Source organism: Phodopus roborovskii, unplaced genomic scaffold (genome assembly GCF_943737965.1).
Source record: "Phodopus roborovskii unplaced genomic scaffold, PHOROB, whole genome shotgun sequence".
Taxonomy (NCBI): domain Eukaryota; kingdom Metazoa; phylum Chordata; class Mammalia; order Rodentia; family Cricetidae; genus Phodopus; species Phodopus roborovskii.
Window position 1 is genome coordinate 2,791,334 of NW_026126408.1, and position 15,999 is coordinate 2,807,332.

The window sequence follows — 15,999 nt, forward strand, 5'->3', positions numbered from 1 at the left end:
CTGCCATTCCTCCAGTGCTGCCTACATTCTTTTGCTTTTGTTCTTAGAGATTTTATGTGAAATTCAGGTGTGTGTGTGTGTGTGTGTGTGTGTGTGTGTGTGTGTGTGTGTGTGTGTATGGGTATGGGTATGGGTATGTGTATATGAGTATGGGTGTCCATGCAGGCCAGAGGCATCACAGCCCCTGGAGCTGGAGTAACAAGAAACTGTAAACCACATACATGGGTTCTGGGGATTGAATTTGGAACCTCTGAAAGAATAATAATTAGTTTTAGCTACTGAGTTGTCTTTCTGGGCCCTACATTTTTTTTTATTTAATAAAGTTTTATTTTTCCAAATGTATAGCTGATTGAACCTGTTTATGCATCTTCACCACCCTTTGTGTTTTTAATGTAAATTACTTGGGCTCTGTGCTTTGAAACCAGCTTGATAAGTCCTTTACTAAATAGCTCCTGAAGGGCTGCTCTGGCCAAGGAACCTCGAATCTTCAGTCTCTCAGAGACCACAGCTGCAGTAACAAGCTTATAATTGGGTACTTCCTTACAGAGTTTGTTGTATGTAGCTTTGTCAAACAGGACTAGATTGTTGAGCTTGTCTCAAACTTTGCCTTTGGACCACTCCTTCTCTTTTGCCTTGCCACCAGACTTATTTACTGAGTCTTTGTCTTTCTTGGCCAACTTTCCAACATCTTTCTTCTTTTTGTCATCCTTAGGTGGCATGATGAAGCTCTGAGGGTGGTGACCACCACTGTAGATATCAGAACAAAAGCCCCTACATTGTTTTTTTAATTAGAGCCTTTCATTGACCTGGAACTAGCTATTCAGCAAAGCTCCAGACTTTCCCTGTCTCTGCCAGTGTTGGATTTGTAAGCATGAACCAACACAGTTCACTATTTTATGTGGGTTCTCTCCATTTGAACTCTGGTCTTCAAGTCTGAAGGTAGCCATTTTACCTACTGAGCTACTACCCCACCTTTAAACAATGAATTTAAGAAACATGTCACTGGGGAAGCCAGAGGGGAGAGTAATGAGAACTAATAGTCACCTAATACATGTTCATTCATGTATTCTAAATACATTAAATCATTCCACAGTATGTTCTTAAATAACTAACTACTTTGAGCAATGTATTTGAAGTGCACTAGTGTCCAAACTCAGAAAACAGTGTCCTCAAGAACTTCCCGGCATTTTGTCCTCAGAAAACTTACTGTTTGTGAGTGCTGATACCTATCTTTTCTGACTCATTTCCCCTCATTTGAGTAGACTATGAAAAGAAAGGCTTATCCTTTATTCAAACTTTCTAAAGATTTTGTATTTTGTTCTCTAGAGCAAAAGGATTCATTTTACAAAAGAGATAATGAAAGATTTTTAGCCAAGTAAATTGAATGTATCATGATGTAAGATATAAATTTCCATATCTTGCACACAGCAAAAAAAACTCTCAATGCCAGCAAATGGCCTCAGAACAAAAAAATATAGTGCTTAGCATAAGCCATATCTCCCAAATTTTATTTTTCCCTATCAATGCTAAGCGTTTCTTGGTAGTAAGGGTATTACCTATGTATAAAATTCACAAATTATTTTGCTGACATTAAAAACTTATTAATGCCAGTGATAATCATTCTCTTATAATAGCAGGCACCAAAATTAAAGGGTAAATTGCCTTAGACTTCAGCTTCAAAAACATCCATTGGTAAATTAAAGAGATTATTAGGAGCAAATCTTTTTTAGAAAAAAAGGATTAGTACTACTAATTTCCAGAAATATTATTCCTTCCTTTCATGCATCTTGTTTCCTAAGAGATTTGAAGCTGAGGAGAAAGAATGATCCTAAAATAGCTATATTAGCATAAGTACACCACATCTGTATCTTTTGTCAATTGTCCATGGCAACCAGAAGAGAGAAGAAAAAAGGCAGAATGGATTAGTTGAGAGAACAGAGGGCTGAGTGGGATACAGGAGTTCCTATTCTAAGTTCAGATAGACAGATAGACTGGATTGAGAAAATACTTCTGAGAGTTGACTTGACAGAAATAAAATGTAGAGGTCAAAATAGAACTATTAGGGCAAACATGAATATCAGTGGGAGATCATTGTCCCTGCCTATAGAGTATACTGGGTTCTGTTCTAGCATCACACACACACACACACACACACACACACACACACACACACACACACTTTAAAATGTTTCTCTCTCCTTTTTCTTTTTTCTTTTTTCTTTTTTTTTTTTTTTTTTTTTTTTTTTTTTTTTTTGCTAAAGTTAAGGCAATTAGATTAGTGGGAAGCATATTTTAATTATCTGGGTTTTTTTCCACTTAAAAGTATTAAGAGATTCCCTTAGATAAATATTTGTTTGTAGGAAGATTAAATCATTCTAATGGTAAGGAATTGTTGAAGATTACTAAATGCACATTTTTTTCCAAATGCTTTACCAACATAACTTTACTGAATTCTCAGAAATACCTATGAAATTTACACTGTCATCCCTACTTAACAAATAAGAAATGGAGTGTGAAAAAGCAAAGGAAGCTGTCCAAACAGCCATGCCTCGTGAACAGAACAATTTTAATTGGAGCCTGGAACCCCATTACCAAGTCCAAACCCTTCCTTCCACTTAGCAGGCTGTCACGAGTCTCTCCCAGAATCCAGTCCTGCAGGAAGACCAGACAAAAATCACAGCCATGTTGACCTAATAAAACCTGGAACTCTAGCTACTTTTCCTCATGTAATTATTTAAAGTTATCATGAAGGCAAGAGTAAAGTATGTGTGGTATGAAAAGTACTGGACACAGAACCAAGAAAGGTCAACTCAAATACTATTTCCAAATATTACAGTCTAGAAAAACATGTGGCTTAACTATCATTGCATTATACCGACTTCCCTGTTCTGCAGAATGAGCTGAATCAATTCATTTGTCATTACAAAATGACCTACTATGGTTCAGAAGGCAAGTAATTGAAACATATTTATAAGGGCTGAGAGGGTAGCTCAGTGGTGGAAACCCTGCCTTAGTTTCCTCAGTACCACCAAAAATTAAAATAAGGAAGAAATGTACAGGAAGTGACCTTAGAATTGGTAGCTGTGCCTCTGTTGAGCCAGGGAGCTGACACAAGCAGCCATCAGCAAACCTAATGCTCACATGAGACAGAATGAATCGTAAAGAGAAAAGTGAGGAGGAGGGTGTGATGACCTCAGAACCCACCCAGATGGGTCAATCACTGCTGTCCTGTCTTCTGTGAGGTGAAAATAACTAGTTAATGAATAGATGATGGATTGTGGAGATCTTAAAGTCACACTTAAAAAAATGCTAGTTTGAGTCTAAAAGACAAACAAAATTAGACCCTACAAATAGTGCTGTGGCTGCTGCTTGGTGAGTATAAGTCAAGACCATGTTAAGAGAACACCCTGGGTGTTCTGTTTATTGTAGTCATAGTTTCCTGCTCGACTGTCAGATTTTTTTCACAGTCCTCAAAGTCCACTTTTTTCTATCCAACAGTATGCTTTAACTCTTCTGTTTATAGCCTATGGTAGTGATTTGATACTGGTGTGCTCCTCCTGGTACCCATCAGTTGGTGTGTTCATTCGTTCCTTTGTTTTTGCTCTCCTGGGTAGAACTGTGGGGTGTGTGAGGAGAGCTTCTGGGGCTGTATGTGGCAGCATCTGTACCTTCTGACAGCAGCAGTAGTAGGTAGGAACAGTAGCAGGTAGGACCCTAGAATGTCACAGCTCTCCTGCAAACTTGGGTACTAGGACACTTAGTTGCACAGTGACAGATGTAAATGCTTTTATGTTGTCCTCAGGAGTACATGGATTCTCCAGACCTTGACAGTGGATAGCACAGCAGTTTTCTGGCCTAAAATGTCTCCTCCCCGCCCCCAGTCCTTCTGTCTGCTTCTGCCACTGTTGTTGCTGATGTCACAGCTTCTGAGGCTGCTTTCTCCACTGCGCTCCCTCTGCTAAATCATCACGGCTGGTCCTCTGCCATAACCATTGCCGTGGCTCTATCTCAGCAACGGGTGACTCCATTGCTGTCACTTTGCTGGCTAACTGCACCTGTAGCTCCATCACTGCCACCATCGAAGCTGCCAGCTACTGACAGGATCCCATCCCACCACTGGAGTCGTGGGCATTTTTTGAGCCACTTCACATGAGTTCTGCTATGCAAATGTGGGTCCTCTGCAAGAACATGCTCTCCAGCCTCCATCCTACATGTGTCAAGTAGAAAACTCTGCTTAGCTCTAACTAATGCCTTTCCAACACTGATTGATTCACTCTGAAGCCTCTTTATTTCCCATACATAGCAAGTTGTGCTGATAGGTACTTGTGACCTCAAGCCATCCTTGCATCTTGAAATAAAGTCACTTGCTAAAGATAACATTATTCCTTAAATAGTTTGGCTCTGCCTTTAGTATATTTAGAGGTGCAACAAGCTCACCTCCAAGCCCAATCTACTATTTCTCCTTGTCTTATGTCACTTTAGTGTCACCAGAATGACTATGAGTACCACATATTCAAAGATTGTCTAAATGAATCCAAGAAGTCATCTAAAATCCAACACCATGTAATCGACATTACAACCCTCTGTTCTCTAAACATTAGACAAATTCACCCATGAAATCATCATTTGATTACAGTCTTTTTAATTGTTAATGATTAATCTCTTTTTATGTGTTTTTACAATAGGTGAATTCTCTGTTTTCCAACTCTTGGATGGGTTTGATGATCTGAAGTTAGTAAGGAAGAAAAATCTCATGTTCTTAAAAAGATAGAGTTACATATAGCTTCCTCTCATTTGAGCTACATCATTTCATCTTAATTTATTAGCATTTTCTTTCTTTTCCTTCAACAATTTTCTAAAGTCATTATCTAGCTTTTAACCTTTTCAAGAAAAATGCTTTCAGATATACACACCCTTTCTGCTATTGCTTTGCTTTCATATTATTGATGCCAAAATTCATTTTCATTTTACTTGTTTTTGTTACATTTTTAAATGTTTTTTTTTCAGATTGTCAGTAATTGTCAGTTTGGTTGGTGTTATTGTTGTTTTTCTTCTTTAACAAATATATTCTAGGTTATCAGTTTTCCGTGGGGTGCACACGTTTTCATTTAAAAATTAAGACTCTATCACCTGCCACTTTTTCTTTACTTTTAGACTTGTAGAAACTAGAAAAAAAAATAACTCTTGTATATGCCTTACTCAGAAAGCTACTAAAGTATATGAAAAAAAAAATTGGTCAAGGAATAAGAATGTGTGGGATCCAGAAAAACAGGGAATCCAATAGGTAGGATGATTGGAAAGGAAGTCCTCAGGTGCCAGAAAATGCATCCAGATTGGAGCAGGAGTATAGGCAGCCACCAGCAGAACTTGAACCCATATCTACTATGCTTGATGCCAAAGTTTAAAAATTAAGTGACTAGTCACTCCATAGCAAAGTAACTGAAAGAAGGGAATCATGATGGACTAAGAGGAAAACAGGAAAATTGTATTATGAAAGACACACAGAAAATTATGTACATTACCTACAAGCAGTGTTACATAAAATGAACTTAACCCAAACCTGGAAACTGTCGCACTGAAAAGGATAGTAGAGGAAAGGTGGTGAAATCTGTTAGCACAGAGAGGAGACATGAGGGCACTAAACCCTTTATCTCACATAAGTCAATGCACAATATGTCATTTAGTCATCAAAACATGACATAGACATACATAAGAAGAGACATACCAAAAGGATCATCCCATAAAACTGAAACAAGCATATTCTAGGACCCAGGGTCTCAGGGTATAAAGGACAGGAATGAAGAACCAGTGTTAATCTGCCCCAGAGGCATTGTTTACATTTTTACAGTATGTAAATATTACTTTCAAAAGGAATTAGATGCTAAGAATGGAAAAAGAAAATAAAAAAAAATCAAACCTCTGTTAATAAATAACCAGAAACAAAACAATAAAGTTGATCTAGAAAAAAAAAAGTGAAGCTATTAATGCCATTGAGTGGATTATAGGAAGTAAGATTTTTGCATCTGTGTCTTCACAGTGCTCAGGATTTCCCACAAGTCTCCTCGGGACAAGTGGGAGAGGGGTATGACCTAACTCTGACCCTCAGTGGTGTTAGAAATCTTGCTTCAGGTCAGCCATGATGATGCTGTGTATTATGCCAATAATATAAATGTTCATTATATTCTCAATATCAAACCTTTGGACTTTGATCATAGAGTGTCTGAAATTAAAGAGTGGTTTTATTCTGTTTCTCTCAGCAATTTAATTTTTTCCTTAGTCATTCTCCTTTCTGTACTCCTACACAGAACACATTTGCCTCAGCATTATGGGGGAGGCTCACAGCATATATCTGGAAGCTCCTTCTGAGCACAACAAACCAATTAGCTGCTAAGAAAAGCACTGCAGAGTGCTCTTGCCACTTCTTTTGACTCAGATTTTGTGTGTGAATCACAACTGAGCACACCAGGAACCTGTGACTGTGCCTCACTAATGCAGCAACCACAGCTTTCTGCCAGACCCTGTGGGACCTCAGACAGGGTGCAGGAGGCCACCAGCCTGGCCTGTTGGTCAGGAGAATCCTCAGATGGTTCAGAAGGTGGAGGAGAGCATGTCGCTGTGAACAGCTGTCCCTCGTTGTACATGAAGATACAGTGGGCAATTAATAAACATTTTACCTCAGAGGTCTTGGGTATTTATAAAACTGCACACAATCCATAAACACCAAAAGAAAGGCAGGGGCTTCAGTTCAGAGATATCCAAGTTCCTGCTGAAATCTTCCAGAACTTCAAGGAAACATTTAGACACATCTATGGTAGTCAGAGGAGTGGGCTGGTACCTTGTCACACATCTGTCCCCAAAAGCCTGAATGTGTCCTTTTCCCATCATTCTTCACATGCAAAAAGTAAGGCCTCTGGGAAGGAAGTTTGCTGGACATCAGAATCGAGGGGGGTTCAGAGCCTGGGACAGCCTAGGGAGCCAGGATAGATTCCCTGCTCACAACCGGCCGATTAAACAAACAGTAGTAAAAAGAAAGAAATGGCAATTTATTTGATGTGAGCAAATTAACAAGAGGGACAGAGAGAAGCAGTGCCCTGCCCCCTGTACCGCCCTGCCCATCTTTGGTATTTGAATGAGGTTCAGGTCTAAGTTTTTGGCCAGGGGTATTTATAACTAAGAGGTTCAGATCAAGGTATGGTTGGCTTCAGTGGCTCCAGCAAGGTGGTTTATCAAGTTGTCAGGACTGGGTGAAATCTCTTTGCAGGATGCAGATTCCCTTCAAGTGACACCAGAGTCCCAGAGTTTTCCTTCCCTAGTATGACACCCATGGAGAAAGTTCAGTTTGGGGGTCCACTATTCTAGTATGACAGGCAAGGGCGGCACAGTGTCCTTATTGAATGTCTCCATTGCTGGCAGGGTGGTGAGTGACATCACCAGCCACAAAACGGAAGGCAATATGGATCTTCTGACTGGCAGCTCAGGGTTTTCTCCACTGTCTTTCTCTGCTTTTCATACGTCAGGCCCCTTCCTACTTATGGAAACTAAAAATGGAGCCCATTTTAGAGAATTATTGAGATGTTACCACTCTGCATTTTCCCCAAGGAAAGAAGTTTGATAAATTATTTAAATATCCACTTTTCTCCACTAAAATGTACAGTATGTTTTTTTTTCTCCAAGTAAAATGTAGAAACACTTATTTTACCAAGCCATTTATATGCCCCATCTTTCTTCTTAAGAGCTTCGCTTCTCCCATATCCATTGCTCTGGAAACCCGGGGAGATGTAATGAGATATTGATTGCCCTCACTCTTGTCTCCACCCTAGTTTAATGATTCTACAACTTCAGAATAATTTTTGTTCAGGAAGCTTGAATTCAGAAATAGGTCCTACAATTTTTTAAGATAGCTCCTAACATTAGGCAGGAAGATGGATATCAGTATTTTGACACATCAGCTCCTGGATTTTGTTTTGTTTTATGTCTTCTACAGAAATGTTATGGCAACAGCAAGGATATGCCATTACTGTGCCTGGCAAGATGGCTCAGTCAAACCCTTGCTATGCAAGCATGAGGAACTGAGTTCAATCCCTGGAACCTATGTAAAACTCAGTGTGTAGTGATGTCTGCACTTATAATCCCGTTTCTGATAGGGCAACACTTGCCAGCATGTGTAGGCTAATTAGCCAAGACCCAGTGAAAGACCACATCCCACAAAACAAGGTGGACAGCACCTGTGGAATAAACCCAAGGTTGACCTCTTGCCTACACACACACACACACACACACACACACACACACACACACACACAATTATTGACCCCAAATGAGACCTTCCAATCCCAAAGAGATTCAAGCTGCAATAGACTATAAGTAGTTAAACATCAGATTGGGGGCATGGGTGGGATATAGCTCAGTGGTAGAGTACCTATCTAGCATATGTAAGGTCTGGGTTTGATCTCCAGCACCACAAAATAAGAAATAAACATTGAGGTGGGATGTTTGGGGTAGACACAAAGCAATTCAATTTGGAGATCTCCATAAGGATAAGCTTGGCTCCTGGTAACACTGGATCTAGTATGATCTTTATGACATCCACTGGGGTGGCAGTTACAGTGAGGGGAGTTGTTAGTCCCTTCAACATAGTAGAAGATCTGATCTGACAGGAACTGTTCAAGATTTAAAATCAGATCCAAGGTCATCCAGTGATTTACTAAACCAGCAAGCTTGGATCATTTAGCTAATCTTTGCCTGGTTAACACTTTCAAAAGAGATAAATAATGTCATTGTGAGGAATCAAGCAAGTTGTCTATGTCACATGCCATTGTGTGCCTGTAAATCCTTGAGATACATAAAATCCCTCTCTTCCTTGAGGAGTAAACATGGAAATTGAAAATTTGTGTTATTTCCAAGAAAAAAAATGGTAGCATTTCACAGAATACCACAGGAGGCACTTTAATCTCAATCTCCATGGACAGCCATGAGGACAAGGGTCTGCCTGTGAAGACACACCAGTGAAGGCATCAAGAGAAGGAAAGTAAGGTGCTGTCCAACAACAAGAGTTGCCTTGTTTCTCCACTGATGCCCAAGAAGCTGTTCTACACTGAAGATCCACATCATTGCCTCTCCTGGACCTACAGCTTGCACCCAACTATGCCTTGCTTTGGAATCTCACATGTTTTAGTCATGTGGTGGCTATATCAGGTACAATGTGGACATTATACTGAAAAACAGGGATTACTGGGCCTCTTGTCTTCCTCTCCTGATACCCAGTTCTCCCCCCACCAACAAAGTCTCTTCAACACAATAGCTAGACTTCTTATGTGGTGACTCTGTTCTTCAACACAGCAGGAGTTCCAGGATAGATGACACTTAGGCATCTGGCTTCCATGATGGCTATGACTCCAAGTCCAAGAACACTACTTACTCCTTATTCTATAGTGGAGAAGTCCCAAAATATCCCAAACACAAGAGCTGCCCTGGTACTTCAGAAACCTCTGTCTCACTGCCACAATGTCTGCACAGAGCGTCTCCACTAAACAGATGTCAAGTGACTGGAAGAATGTTTAAATGGTCAGGCTCAGTCCAAGTTTAAGTTTGCCATTTGTTTGTTTGCTTCAGTTCTTGGCTCAGTGAAGTCAAGAAGCATTTTGTCAGCAGCTGGCTGGCCGGCAGCTGTCTTTAGAATGCTGAAAAACTCTGTGGTGCACCAACTCTGAGACAGGTCATTGTTTCACACTTACTTAGCCTGCAACTGTACTGAAGGGCTGCTCACATCCTTCTGAAGGAATCACTCCTGATTTTGTCACCCAGTATTTTACAGTGAATGAGCCTTGACATGGTCACAACCAACTTAACTTGGAACTGGGTGCTTATTTTCAAAATACTAATGATTTTTTCTATCTAAGACCCCCTCAAAAGTAGAATTGATCCTGCTCCTAGGTCTTCTCTCTCTCTCTCTCTCTCTCTCTCTCTCTCTCTCTTCTCTCTCTTTCTCTCTCCCCCTCTCTCCCTCCCTCCCTCCTCCCCTCTCTTTCTTTTAGTGACTCACCCCAGTTCTTATGGTAAGGAAATCATCCACCCATTTGTTCATTTTCTACTCATATCTCAGTCTAGCATCAATGAAGTCCTTCCAGCACTCATGAACAACCTTACCTTCCTATGACAACACACAGATGTATGGTCAGGAGACACCTGCAGAGAAAAAGAATGGATGGATGATGCTCTGTGTTTTCCACCTAAGCATACCTTTCAGACAAATGGAAAGGCTTATCATGGTCTTTCCCACTTCAAGAAAAAAGATAGGGGATTTGTATTAGCTATTTTGGATGCTATAATAGAATACCATGACCAAAATCAACTGCTTGAAGACTTTATTTTGGCTTAAAGTCATAAAGGTAGAGACTTTCAAGGCATGCTGGAGCATTCTCTGGTAAGATAAGGCAATGTATAAATACATAGATTAATAGTTGTGGGTTAATAATTAAGAGAGAGATAGCCAGTAAGAAGCTTGAGCCATTGGCCAAACACATAGATGATAATGGAGGGAGGCATGGCAGCAGGCTGCTAGGGTAGGAAGCTGAGCAGTCACAACTCTGACCACAAAAACAAAGCAAATAAACTGAACTGAATTTCCTAAAGGGTCCATAACATCTTAAGAACTGGAAAAGTCCAATGTTTGGGTATAAAAGTCACCTTCAAGGTTTAAAGAGAGACTTTAGAATCAGGCAACACAGAGCATGGAAATGCTAAAGACCACACAGACATAAATTGAGTTTTTCCTTTATACTTGACTCTGTGGTAGTGACTTCGCATGCATTGATTAATAGGTATACAATAAAAGTGTATTCTAACAAATTAGACTTTCAGCACCATCCATCCACTAAATGTAAAAATAGGAACTGCCATTGTAGCTTCAACAGAAAAGGGGAAAGTTATAAGCTTAATGAATTTTAGTATGTGAGTTCCTGCGACTTTCTTCCTTCTCTAAGCACCGAGGCTCTAGTCACCAGCTTCACACCAGTTTCTTTGTGCCATGGCCAGAAATGGCAATCTGCACTCCTTCCTCAGTCCAAGAAACCCAAATCGGTTCCTGCCTCAATGCTAGAGGACAAGTCAGCCTCTCTTAGCCTGCAGAAGGGAGAAAAAGAACAGCAAGAACTTCACATGACCTGTCAGATCTACATGACCCCAACTGGATGGCACTTCCCTACATATGGAATTGGGGTGGGGAATGGGAGGGGAGGGTGGTAAGAGTGCATTGAGAGGGCAGAGAGGGTAAAAGAGAGGGAAGGAGAGAGGGAGGGAGAGAATGAGGGAAAGAGGGAAGAAGGGAGGAAGGGAGAGGGAACTGGGATCGACATGTAAAATTAATAAATTAAATTAAAAAAAAATGCTTTGACTCCAAAATTAAGTTCAAGGACAAGTTACTGGGGAAAAGGATTTCTATTTTCGTTTCCACAGAAAATGAAAAGCTATGGATTCCTTCCAGACTAATGTGGTTTGATCAAGCCAGACTGCCTGAAATAGAATACGAGGTGATCCTACATTCAAAACAGCTGGACAAAGCAGCCTTACAGACTACAGCCAGGCTTTCTGAATCTTCTTCGAATCCCCCATGACAGCACCCCTTACCAGCAGGAAGTAGTTTGGAAAGAACAATGCCCAAATTCCCAAATATTGTCTATAAATGTTTGTTTTCATTTAAATGGACTTTGTTATATAAAATAAATTAAATAAATAAGTAAAAAAAAGAAGCAATTGAACATATTGAGGAAGTACAAAATGAAATAGACAGACTTAATGAACAAGCAGTGAGGAAATTTTGAAAGTAGAACAAAAGTATATCAAACTCAGCCATTTTTTCAGAAGAGGTCAGAATTGATCGCCAAAATCCCAAATTTTTGGGTACCAACATTTGTCAACCATCCACAAGTGTCTGCACTGCTTGGGGAGGAAGAGGAAGACAAAGAGGCTCTGCATTACTTGACTGGAGTTGAAGTGGCAGAATTTGAAGACATTAAATCAAGTTATAGAATAGATTTTTATTTTGATGAAAATCCTTACTTTGAAAATAAAGTTTTCTCCAAAGAATTTCATCTGAGAAAAAGTGGTGACCCATCTTCAAAGTCCACTGAAATCAAATGGAAATCTGGAAAGGATTTGACAAAACATTCAAGTCAAATGCAGAATAAGGCCCAGCAGGAAGAGCCAGTGCTTCTTTATCTGGTTTACTGAGCATTCTGGTGCAAGTGCAGATGAGTTAGGAGAGGTCATCAAAGACGATATTTGGCCAAACTCCATGCAGTACTATTTGGTTCCTGATATGGATGATGAAGAAGAGGAGGCAGAAGATGATGATGATGAAGAGGAGGAAGGTTTGGAAGAATTGATGAAGGGGATGAAGATGAAGGTGAAGAAGATGAGGATGATGACAAAGGGGAGGAAGGATAGGAGGATGAAGGTGAGGATGACTAGCACAGAAGAATGATGATTTCCCTCTTTTTTAAATTTTCTTTTATTTTTTATTTTCTCCAGTCCTGAAAGCAAGTTGCGGTCATTTCCCTCCCCTCCCCTTTTGTGCTCAGTCACCCTGATTTTGAGGTCTCTTCTCAACACCATGGTTCTCAACTTATTTGGGAGGAAATACCTTAAACAAAATACAATGAGAAAAAAAAAAGAATTTTAGAGTGAAAGGAGGGTTTGAATAAAGGGATTTGCTTATTTTTCAGTTAAAAGGCCAAACCAGATAGACTCAGGTAATAGAAAGATGGCTTTTTAAGTAGTTAAAGAGCTGGAGAAGGTTCTGTAAACACTTTATGAAGAAATAAAATAACACACACACACACACACACACACACACACACACACACACACACGAAATGGTTCTTCTAATAGCTGAGCAGGAAAAGAGGATTAACAATAAATGAGAATAGTTAAAATATTGAACTCATCCATTGCAGGGAAAATGAGAGGAAATAACTTAGATTCTTAGGGAGTAATAAAATTCCTGCAAAACTCTTACTGGTGGTAGAAACGGAGAGAGAGGGAGCATGCCTTGAGTCTAATTCATCATTTGTAAATAGACAGCCTCACAAGGTGGGTCTCCTCCAGGAATCTGAGCAGAGGCAGTTATCTCTCCTTTTGTTTTGGCTCCTGAAATAATGGTCCTGAGATGGACAAAATGTTCTGGAGAAAAGGAAGCCTCCAGAAGAGCAGCCCTGGAGAGACTGAGCAGCAGGCTGGAAACACAAAGCCTGGGGCAGTCTCATGATTACCGCTCCCCTAGTATTTAAGGACCAGCCAGGGCTTTGGGTTGCACTGAAAGGCTACAGAAACCCTTTCTGAACTTCAGTTCACCTCCTCCCATGAGAAGGATGCTGATTCCTCCAGGAGCAAGTTCCCTCTCTCTTTTAACCTTCACATTCCTGGTGTTTTCCCTGTCTGATATGTTATATAAAATATATGTAAAGACAAGATAAGAGCAAAAGACAGTAAAGGAGGAAATGATACATGTATGAGTAGTGTACAAGTGTACATGAACACATGTGTTTGTGGCAAGGGATTCTACCTGTACATGGGAAATAGTTGGTATCATAGTCCACACCACAGCATCAGTGGTTACTTGGCAATATTGCCTCAATCTTCACTCAGTGGTTAATATGACGATAATTAGAAGAAGACTCGAGATGCTGAAAATCAAGGCTTCTAGAAGGTTTCAAAGGGAAAGGGGATGCAGAACAAGAAGCAGGAGTTGAAGTAGACAGTGACCTGGATTGGAATTGGTAGGTAGGGATCAACAATGAGAAACTCTGAAGGAATGAGCCTTAAATTGTGAACTCTCCTCTGAAGTAAATTAGCTGCTCTGAGGAAAATAATCATGTATTTATTTCAGGGTTCAAACAATTACACAGTCATGTGAAGAAAACATCTTACAGGGAAAGACAAAGAGGAGATACAGGAAAGGCTGGGTTTGAACCAATGACAGACCAAGCTCAATGACAAGCAATTTAGGTCGGAGTGCTCACAAATGAATGAGTATGAAAACCAAGATTTCTAGGTCTCTTGATGTCTCCTAGATGACTTTTTTCTAGGAAAAAGGAAGAATTGCAGAATAGAACTTTATGGTTTTGGTTTTTTGTTTTATTTTGTTTTTTGCTTGCTTGCTTGTTTGTTTTGTGGAAAGCTTTTTGAAGAGAGTATTGGCAATCCAGCCACAGAAGCTAGGTAACCCAATCAAAGTCTAGTAATTTCTTCTCCATCTGCCTGCCTGTCTGACTCCATTTCTCTGTCTCCAACTCTGTTTGTGTGCTTGTGTGTGTGTGTGTGTGTGTGTGTGTGTGTGTGTGTGTGCACGCATGGTAATCTTTCCAATCGTATAAGCGAAAAATTAGTAAAGAAAATCCAAGTGAAAACAGCCAGTGTTCTCTCTGAGTGTGACAAGTACGCCTCATTCAGCCATTCCAGCAAGAGCTGAACTCATGGGGCTTCGACTGCTTTGAAAAAGTACATGTCTGTCTTCACAAGTCCCAAAAGTTAAAGTGCATGAAAGGAGAAGCCAAGGAGAAAATTCTATGTCCATATGCATGATCAATAATATCAGGGTGTTCACAACCCACTCCTCACTGGGGTGTGGCAATGGAGTATTTGAGGGAAAGACAACTTACCTCAGTAGAAAAATTACACAGTTGTTTTCATAAGACCAACACAATGACAAAATTTTGGTTTTGAACAAATCCAAGAAGTATCAATGTTAGCAGTCAACGCTGAGTTTTTACAGAGGAGAAGACAAAATGCAGGGAAGAGGAATGCTTGTCCCCTACAGTGGGGTCACATCTGATTGGATGTCAGACTGAGTACAGCCTACACCAGAGGTGTACTGGGAAACACAGATAGATGCAAGAGAAGCAAATACCCTTCACTTGCACTGCTACATTACACTGGGTTACGCGCCCCCTTCTGGACATTCAAAGAATTGAGACAATTTCTCAATCTGTGTTCATATTTTTTCATAACTCTGTGTTTCTCCTTTAGAATTCAAATCCCGTGACGATACTGGCTACACCCAGGTAAATAGAGGGACTGTAGTGAATACTCCAGAAATGGTTGTGGGCAGTTGTTTAATCCAAGGGCTTTGAATGCTGTCCCATTGTACCCTAGTCCCCATTGTTTCTAATAAAAAGTCAGCTGTGGGTCACACCAAGAGAGGTTCCTTCCTGACTGATGGTCCATTCTGCTGCTGCTTTTAAGGATAAATTCACTGAGTGAAGATACCAAAATTAGATTCTCAGACCCAGACATATAATGGCAGAATCAAGGATGATAGACCCTGCTGCCATACCACCCAGACACACCTGACTCAGCTGCTCACTTGCTTGAGAGCAGAGGCAAGGTCAATATTTTTCCTGATGGCCTTGATGCCCTCTCTCTGAGGTCCCCAAGCAAGAAGCAAAGAGGTAACAATCTGACCAGTCAAAAAACAATCAAGGTCCACATGCATATAGGCAGCTGTAATTGAACTCTGAGGTTATTAATAATGAAAATATTTAAAAACTAAGAGTACAGGAAACAGAGAAAATGGGCGAAGGTACTAATGGATGGATATTATTAACATAAACTACATACATATATATATATATACACACACACATATACATATATGTACACACATATATATGTATATATGTGTGACATATATATATACACACATATATAGTATAAATTTTGTATAACTGCATGGAACTTTCAAACATAAAAAATACTACTAAAAAAAAAGAAAAAGAAATGTCTATAGCATATGATAGACCTATTGCTCTGCCTGCTTTGTATATCATGAAAAGAATGTCATGTAGGGAAAGTGACCTGGCAGGAGTGTGGGATATCTAAGATTACTATGAGCTCTGTAATGCAATGCAGTGAAGACTACACACAGCTCTTGTAGGTTGAAGATGTCTGTCTTCATCTCCTGGGATCCTTTTACCACTCAAAACTTACCAAGGTCCAAAGGCA

At 40.0% G+C, this 15,999-nt stretch overlaps 1 pseudogene; it reads left to right on the top strand.

Annotated features, from left to right (window-relative positions):
* The first annotated feature begins 11,741 nt into the window (after positions 1-11,741).
* On the top strand, positions 11,742-12,468 carry LOC127220141 (protein SET-like; annotated as a pseudogene).
* The last annotated feature ends 3,531 nt before the right edge of the window (positions 12,469-15,999 follow it).